Raw genomic sequence first — 9,990 nt, 5'->3', positions numbered from 1 at the left:
TGCATTTGACCCGCGACTTCGCCCAATTTCCTCCGCAGTTTCGTGATCCTCAAAAAACAAGATCACGAAACTGCGGGGGAAATCGAGCGAAGCCGCGAGTCAAAATGCAGCCCCGCAGCTTCGGGTGTGAAATTGACCAATAGTATCAGGGCAAACGGCGGCGCAACATCGAGGCAGCTCTAGTGCAAAATCAGCCAGCATAGATCACTGACGATGTTCCACCACCAAAAGAGAGGCGAGCTTTGAGGTTATGCAGAGATCTTTTAACTCCAGTCCTTAACGTAAACGAGTCCATTCTGAGGATTCTTATGCACAAGGGTGCCCCTGTTTGCACAACAGTGAGCGCACGAAATTGTGCAAAGGTTACTAGGCTGAATCCCATATCACTGTAAATTGCCAATTAGCAATGTCAGTGAGGATACAGCAGCTGCCCTGTGACATTCATGGGGGAAGTAGTTCACCAACGGAATTGGCTTCCTAGGGAGGTCGGGAGCCAGTTTGGTGTAGTGGTTAAGTGCGCGGACTCTAATCTGGGAGAACCGGGTTTGATTCCCCACTCTTCCACTCGCAGCTGCTGGGTGACCTTGGGCAAGCCATAGTTCTGTCAGAGGTGTTCTCTCAAGGGCAGCTCTCGAGAGAGCTCTCTCAGCCCCACCTACCTCACAGGGTGTCTGTTGTGGGGAAGGGAAGGGAAAGGAGTCTGTAAGCCACTCTGAGACTCCGAGTGAAGGGCAGGGTATAAATTCAATCTCTTCTTCTTCTTCTTCCCCCTCACTGGCAGTCTTAAACAAATACCTTTATTGGCATAAAATATTAAACAGTTGCCATAGGGTAAAACAATCCTATAAAATTTGTGGAAAGATAGATAACTTCTAAAGCATTACAAAGGTATGTCTATTTGTATGCCTATTTCCTCGATGGGGAAAGAGGTAGTCAGTCCTCCTATAGCCCCTTCAGATGGAAGTAATGTGATGGATATGTATCTGTGGGGGGGCCCTCAACAAAACGCAAGATCGGGACTAATTTCGAAATGGACCTTGATATGAGGTTACACTGGGTAGTTTCCATGGATTTGCGTGCACCGACCAAAAATAAATCTCTGGCCAATGAGCTGAGGGAAGCGGACTGTGCTCTGACCCCCCAACATCCGATATCTGCTCTGAATGGGACACATATGGAAGTGGAAGAGTCATTACCACCGCCCTCTCCCCCCCCCCTCTCCCCCCCCCCCCCCGTCTATAAGCAGATGGGGTCGATGCCCGTTTGTGTTAGGAAGAACAGTCTGTCGTTTCCCGTTCAGGAGGGATCAGATGTTTTCCTGTTGCCGCCTCCTCCTCATGCTAGCGGGAATTTGGACAATTCCATGGAAGATACCCTTTTTTCCTCATTTGGGACTTTACCTGCCCAGGAACAACAGGACATAATTGAGCGATTAGAGCTTACCAAGAATCGCTTAGTAGCATTGAAAAGGAGCAGCCCTCACGGTTCTCACTGGCAGTCTTCAAACTCACTGGACAAACACTCATGAGGGATGCTCTAGGCTGATCCTGCATTGAGCAGGGCTTGGACTCGATGGCCTCTCTGGCCCGTTCCAACTCTATGATTCTAAGGGAGCTTGAGGCTGACTCAGCGCTTTTGCACAGAGCCCAAACTCAGCATACTGGGGGGATGTAAACAGACACAGATCTTCTATCTGAAAACTTCATGCAGACGAGCCTTCTGCTGCCGCCTAGCTCTGCTTTATAAATATTGAAGACGAGCTGGAGCGAACCCAGTGGCAAGCATGACGCACAGCCGTGAACACAGTAGGGGGCTTTCAACCAACGGTTTGCCTTCAGTTCCGTATCGAAAAACTGTACGTTCATTGCTCAAACCAAAGGTGGCCAAATATCTCCGAAGAAGGCAGGCTACCGGAAAGAGCTCGGAGACAGGCTCTGTACTCTGTGACCACACAGTAAAAATCCAGCTGGAAAGTGCGCTGAAAGTGGATGATTGAGTGTGTGTGATCACAGTCTATATCTTGGCTTGCCGAGTCCAAATTCACTTACTGCGGGGGAGTCCCGCACCATCCCGGGAGTCTGTGCTGCCACGATGATGCCACCTGGAAGTGATGTCATCGCATCGGCACGTTGGGGGCGGGACCACTAGGATTCGGGGGGAAACCATAGAGTTTTCCCTCAAATCGTAGAGTGTCCCGCCCCCAACGTGGCCAGCGTGGTGATGTCACCTCTGGGTGACATCATCAAGCTGGGGACATGTGCCGGAAGGGGGTGGAGTTCCCCCCAGGGCCCGATTTGCTGGCATTGGGTAACGGGCCTCTCTGGCGGGGGTTTACCCGCCCCCCAGGGGGGACTTGGCAAGCCTACCTATATCAGAAGCCTGAAGGCCCAAAAGCACCCCCCCCCAAAGAGAAGTCATCTAAAGTGGAAGGAACCCTCTACAAGTCTTAGAAGCCCGCAGTAGCAACTGGCTGGCTCTCCGGCATCAGCTGATTTTCCAGGCGGAGGGGATCATGCGGCTGCTTGGTTAATCTCCCCATTGCAATGGCCTAAGCAGATGCCTTGGCGGCACAGGAAACTAGTGAGTAGTCGACGGGGCTTCTGGTTTGCTTCTCAGCACCGGCCAACAGTAGCCTCTCTCTTCAGGTCAGTAGCCGCAGCAAATGCAATCGCGACTCTGACGCAGAATCACTTTGCACCAAGAACAAAACAGCGCACACGACAATAGATTACAAATAGCTATAGTAATCCAGCACTGAAGCAAGACAAAGGTGTTTAAGCTAACACTGTGCTACGGGCCCCAAACCGAGATGTTTTGTGGGTCAAGAAGAGGGGGCTGGCAACTCCTGGAGGCTTTTGGGGTAGAGCCTGGTCTGCAGCAAATGTCACTTCTGGTTACACACCTGGAAGTGATGACACAATATTGTGGCAATGCTCTAGGAATCCCCAAAATCTCTACTGTGAAAACCACAGAGATTTGGGGAATTCCTAGATCATCACCAAGATGCCATGATGTCACTTCTAGGTGTATAACAGGTAGTGACGTCACATGATGCCATGTCCCACACTCATTTTGCTCCTACTGATCCACTGAGTGGCTGCAGGAACCCGGAGCTCAGGGGTATGCCGTCTCCCACCATAGTAGGACTCAAGCAATATGGGAAGATGTAAAAATTATGTGGATAATTTGTTTATTTATTTATTTATTTATTTTTCGTATTTGTATCCTGCCCATCCCACAGACGGGCTCAGGGCGGGTCACATCATATTTCAACAGTTACAATAAAGTTTAAAAACACAATATAAATATTTAAAATCAGTTGAGAGCCAGTTTGGTGTAGTGGTTAAGTGCGTGGACTCTAATCTGGGAAAACGGGGTTTGATTCCCCACTCCTCCGCTTGCACTTGCAAGCCATAGTTCTCTCAGAGCTGTTCCTGAAAAAGAGCCGTTTCTGTCAAGAGCTCTCTCAGCCCCACCTACCTCACAGGGTGTCTGTTGTGGGGAGGGGAAGGGAAAGGAGCCTGTAAGCCGCTCTGAGACTCCTTTGGGTAGTGAAGGGCGGGATATAAATCCAGTCTCTTCTTCTCTCAAGAGCAGTTCTCAAGAGAGCTCTCTCAACCCCACTGACCTCACAGGGTGTCTGTTGTGGGGAGGGGAAGGGGAAGGAGCTCGTAAGCCGCTCTGAGACTGCTTTGGGTAGTGAAGGGCGGGGTATAAATCCAATCTCTTCTCTTCTTCTACTGGTGAAAGTTCCGACCCGTTAATACAGATGGATATGGCTGGTTACTGATGAATGGATGGCCGGTAGGTGGGAGACAGCAACCTCGGGGAGGCCGTGTGTGGACGCCCTCTACCTCAGCCGAAAGCCTGGCGGAACAGCTCCGTCTTACAGGCCCTGCAGAACTGAATAAGATCCCTCAGGGCCCTGATCTCGGTGGGGAGCATCTTCCACCAGGTGGGGGCCAGGGCAGAGAAGGCCCCAGCCCTGGTCAAGGCTAAACAGACATCATTTTGGCCAGGGACCACCAGGAGATGTTGATTATTAGAGCGTACAGCTCTTTGAGGAGTATATGGGAAGAGGCGGCATTATAAAGTGAAGTGGCTCAAGTGGTTAAGACGCTGAACTGCAGGCTGTGGAAGGTCAGTAGTTCAGCAGTTCGAGACCCGGGTGCCGCATGACGGAGTGAACTCCCATCCCTAGTTCCAGCTCCTGCCAACCTAGCAGTTCGAAAGCAAGAAATTGCAAGTAGATAAATAGGTACCACTTTGGTGGGAAGGTAACAGCGTTCCGTGCACCTTGGTGTTTAGTCATGCCAGCCACATGGCCACGGAAACGTCTTCGGACAGCGCTGGCTCTTCGGCTTGGAAACGGAGATGAGCACCGCAACCCTAGAGTCGGATTTGACTGGCTTTTGAGCAAGGGAACCTTTACCTTTACCTTTTACCTAACAGGATAAACCCAAGAATGGAATAAGCGCCCTGTGCGATTCTTATAGAGATAACGTGTGAGACGTATTTTAATCATGTTTAAATAAAATAATTTATGTCATGTTGTGTTGTAATGCTAGGGCATGCCTCTCATGGGCTTATGAGATAATTATGTAAGCACTGTAAATCAACGGCTTTAAGCCGTGTGAAGTTTAAGGAAGAAAAGTGCGTAGAGTCAACAAGCTTATGTAAGTTATTACGTTATGTAGGTTATTGCAAACAAGTTTGTGTAAGTTAAGTAAGAAATTAGGTGGTAATCGGGTTTTATATGTATATAAAATGTATATGTATGTATATAAAATGTATGTATATAGGTATATAAAATGCTCCTGCAGAGTGCAAGACTAGATGACCTGCAAGGTCCCTTCCAACTCTAACATTCTATGATTCTATGATAAAGGCGATGTCAGATCATACCACTGACGTTTGGGTCAGTTAAGAGAAGAGACCATATAGAGGGGGTGTTAAAGAAATATATGAAAAGGCTGACTTTGGGAGCCCTAAAGAACCATAACTGGACACAGGGCAAAGCGGTGTCAGATGGACGAAGACCAAATTGACGTCTCCAACAGCGTCATTACTGTTTCACTATGGTCCGGTCGACCAAGTTTAGATCGGTAGTCACAGTTTCATCAAAGGAATAAATGTATGAGAAAGCCTGGGTTTCTGGAAGTGGAGAAATAGTTCAGGTGTTGCTCAATGTGACACACGTTATCTAGGTGCTTCAAATTTGTGGTACGAATTAATAAAGAGATTGTATTGCATCCTGCCGCACTGGCGTGTCTCAGCATGTTCTCCAATCACAGATAAGAGATCCAACCCAACCGTTGGGAATGAAGTCTGTTGGGCTCTTTGAATTTAAAGGAGGCTGGCAGCCTTATGGGAAGGGGAGATGGGGCTGACATGAACTTGGCTCGTGATAGCGCTCCGTCAGCTAACCTGGCCAATGGATTGTGCAAAAGATACACCTGGAACCTCCCACCCGTTACAGATGCTAACTAGTGGTGGAAAGTGCCGTCAAGTGACAGCTGACTTATGGCTACAACATGGGGATTTCAAGGGAAGAGATGTTTGGAGGTGGTTGGCCATTGCCTACCTCCGCATCACAGCCCTGGTATTCCTTGGAGGTCTTAAACCAAAAAACCCCACTGTGGGTGATTTCCCACAAGCACTGCTCTGCGCTCACTCTTCTCTTTGGCCCGATGGTACGTGTCAATTTCACACAAGCTGCTGCACGACCGCATTTTGCCCCGCAGCTTTGTGCGATTTTGCCTACCTCACAGGGTGTGTCTGTTGTGGGGAGGGGAAGGGAAAGGAGTTTGTGAGTCGCTCTGAGACTCTGAGTGAAGGGCGGGGTTTAAATCCAATCACTTCTTCTTTTGAAACTGGATTAAAACTGCGTTATTTGGCGTGTGTGAAAGCGCCTGAAGCCACCCCAAAGCTGGAGGGGGAAAAACATGGCTGATCTAGCAATCACCAGCTCTTCTTTCCTCCCCCCTTCACGGGGAGGGACAGGGGAAGGCAGGCTGAGCGAGCGAATACATCCTGAGATGCCCTGCAGCACAGAGGGGGTGGAGTCCGGTGTGACGGATCTGTAGGCTGCCTGGCCTCTCTCCAGTATGGTTAGTGGCTAAGAGCAGTGGACTCTAATCTGGAGAACTGGGCTTGATTCCCCCACTCCTCCACATGCAGCCAGCTGGGTGGCCTTGGGTCAGTCACAAGTTCTCTCAGAGCTGTTCTGTCAAGAGCAGTTCTTGCAGTGCTCTCTCAGCCCCACCTGCTTCAAAGGGTGCCTGTTGTGGGGAGAGGAAGGGAAGGGGATTGTAAGCTGCTCTGAGACACCTTTGGGTAGTGAAGCGCGGGGTATAAATCCAGTCTCCTCCTCCTCCTCCTCCTCCTCCTCTTCTTCTTCTATAAATTTCTGCTTATCAGCTCTTGAAGGAAACATCCCATGCTAGCTCTCTAATAACAGAACCCAATTTGTTGCGTGTGAGCGGTAATAGAAGAGAGTTTTCTACAAAATTACTACAGTAAATGATTTTGCACACATCTCTTTATTGACTCTTTATAGAGTCATGGTTAAGTAAAGGTAAAGGTTCCCTTGCTCGAAAGCCAGTCGAGTCCGACTCTAGGGTTGCGGTGCTCATATCCGTTTCAAAGCTGAAGAGCCAGCACTGTCCGAAGACGTTTCCGTGGTCATGTGGCCGGCATGACTAAACACCAAGGCGCACGGAATGCTGTTACCTTCCCACTGAGGTGGCACCTACTTTTCTACTTGCAATTTCTTGCTTTCGAACTGCTAGGTTGGCAGGAGCTGGAACTAGAGACGGGAGCTCACTCCGTCATGCGGCACACTCGGGTCTCGAATACAAAATGCTCCTGCAGAGTGCAAGACTAGATGACCTGCAAGGTCCCTTCCAACTCTAACATTCTATGATTCTTTGATAAAGGCGATGTCAGATCATACCACTGACGTTTGGGTCAGTTAAGAGAAGAGACCATATAGAGGGGCTGTTAAAGAAATATATGAAAAGGCTGACTTTGGGGGCCCTAAAGAACCATAACTGGACTCAGGGCAAAGTGGTGTCAGATGGACGAAGACCACATTGACGTCTCCAACAGCATCATTACTGTTTCACTATGGTCCGGTCGACCAAGTTTAGAAGAAGAAGAGAAGAGACTGGATTTATACCCCGCCCTTCACTACCCAAAGGTGTCTCAGAGCGGCTTACCAACTCCTTTTCCTTCCTCTCCCCACAACAGAAACCCTGTGAGGTAGGTGGGGCTGAAACTGCTCTTTTTCAAGAACAGCTCTTATCAGAACTACAGCTTGCCCAAGGTCATCCAGCCAGGTGCAAGTGGAGGAGTGGGGAATCAAACCCGGTTCTCCCAGATTAGAGTCCGCGCACTTAACCACTACACCAAACTGGCTCCAATTTAGAATTCTAGAGAATGGATTGGTAGTAAGTTTCATCAAAGGAATCAATGTATGAGAAAACCTGGGTTTCTGGAAGAGGAGAAATAGGTCAGATGTTGCTCAATGTGACACACGTTATCTGGGTGCTTCACATTTTGTGGTGCGAATTAATAAAGAGATTTTATTGCATCCTGCCGCACTGGCGTGTCTCGGCATGTTCTCCAGTCACAGATAAGAGATCCAAGTGTTGGGAATGAAGTCTGTTGGGCTCTTTGAATTTAAAGGAGGCTGGCAGCCTTATGGGAAGGGGAGATGGGGCTGACATGAACTTGGCTCGTGATAGCGCTCCGTCAGCTAACTTGGCCAATGGATTGTGCAGAAGATACACCTGGAACCTTCCACCCGTTACAGATGCTAACTGGTGGTGGAAAGTGCCGTCAAGTGACAGCTGACTTATGACTACAACATGGGGATTTCAAGGGAAGAGATGTTCGGAGGTGGTTGGCCATTGCCTGCCTCCGCATCACAGCCCTGGTATTCCTTGGAGGCCTTAAACAAAAAAAACCCACACACTGTATAATAACGCAGTCATGGGCACCCAAATGGTACATTTATATACGTGTTAGCAGGGCTTTTTTTTTTCACTTGACACAATACCAACACATTATAACAAGAATTAATAAGTACCAAATAATACACAAATACATAGATATGTGTTACAAAATCATATGAAATAACACAGACTGCACAGGAGAAGCCGGCACAGAGGACACAAGGAGAAAGACTCCGGATTCCAATCTTCGTTTCAACAGTTCTTCTTCATTAAGCTTCATTAAACTACAATAATAATTAATCCGAACAGTTATCTCCTATATATCATAGTTATAACCATATCTAAATATTAAAAGACAAAGTTTACCTTCATCTAGTGCTCAGTATTACAAAGAAGCCTTCAAATTAGTATATGTAGGGGAAATATCCTACAATAAAAGAGAAAAAGGACAATGCTCTCATAATACCACTACTTATTTAAAGGAATATTCATAAACATGCTAACATTAAAAGGTCATATCACGTACCAGTATTTACATGAAAAGAGTCACAACCTGGGCAACCGATCAGCAGTGGAACATGCTTTTACATAGTCGGCAAGCCTCAAAGTATGATCAGCTTGTACAAACTACATATACTAAGCTCACATCTGTTTGGCATCATAGCAATCAGGTTCTTAAAGTTACAGGAGACTAAAGGTCTAAAGCAGAATTCTACTCATAAGCAGCAACTAAGTTCCAATGACTGGTGAAGACCATAAGGGTGGTAGGTCTTAAGGCAAAGAATTCAGAATGCTTCACATTGCCACAGCCTTCTTTGGACATCTACACAATTATATGGGTGAGTCCTAAGTACTTCCAATATGACAATTCCAATATTCCTTGGAGCAGGGCTATTTTTGGGCAGGAACGCACAGGAACGGAGTTCCGGCTGGCTTCCAAGTTGGCCACACCCAGCAGGAACTCATTAGCATAATAGGCCACACCCAACAGCAGAGACTCATTAGGATTGGCTACATTAGGGGTGTGTGGCCTAACATGCAAAGGAGTTCCTGCTACAAAAAAACCCCTCTGGGTTTTGACAACAAGGTAAACAGAATAAGAAGCAAAAGGTGGGTGTGGCTGCATGACCACACTTCTGGTAACATGGGGGTGTGGCCTAATATGCTAATGTGCTGTGCTGTCAAGGGTGTGGCCTAATATGCTAATGAGTATCTGCTGTTGGGTGTGGTCTATTATGCTAATGAGTTTCTGCTGGGCTTTTTCTACAAAAAGAGCCCTGTAAGTAACAACTAAGTTCCAATGACTGGTGAAGACCATAAGGGTGGTAGGTCTTAAGGCAAAGAATTCAAAATGCTTCACATTGCCACAGCCTTCTTTGGACATCTACACAATTATATGGGTGAGTCTTAAGTACTTCCAATATAACAATTCCAATATTCCTTGGAGGTCTCCCAGCCAAATACTAGCCAGGGCCGATGCTGTTTAGCTTCCAAGATCTGATGAGATCTACCTAGCCTGGGTTATCCATGTCAGGGCAATGGATGTCAACGAGCATAGGATAACTAGTGAATGGTCTCTACATTTTTAACCTGATCAGGTCCATTGTCCAGTGTTCCCTCTAAGCTGAGTCAGTGTGAGCTAGCTCACAGTTTTTCAGCCTCTGGCTCACACATTTTTGTCTTAGCTCAGGAGGATGGCTCCAGAGCAAACTAATTTATGCAGTAGCCAAATCGCTGGCTACCAACTTTAATGCCAGCAGCTCAAAGTAGAATTTCTGCTCACAAGACTCCACAGCTTAGAGGGAACATTGGTCCAGTGTCCCCTCTGAGCGGGGTTAGTGTGAGCTAGCTCCCAGTTTTTTAGCCTCTGGCTCACACATTTTTGTCTTCGCTCAAGAAGGATGGCTCCAGAGCAAACTAATTTATGCAGTAGCCAAAGGGCTCGCTCACAGCTTTAATGCCAGTAGCTCACAAAGTAGGATTTTTGCTCTCAGGACTCCACGGCTTACAGGGCACATTGGATTCAGATCTG

The sequence above is a fragment of the Gekko japonicus genome, unplaced genomic scaffold (assembly GCF_001447785.1).
Source record: "Gekko japonicus isolate JY-2015 unplaced genomic scaffold, Gekko_japonicus_V1.1 scaffold2908, whole genome shotgun sequence".
NCBI lineage: Eukaryota > Metazoa > Chordata > Lepidosauria > Squamata > Gekkonidae > Gekko > Gekko japonicus.
Note: the sequence above shows the minus strand (reverse complement) of the source record.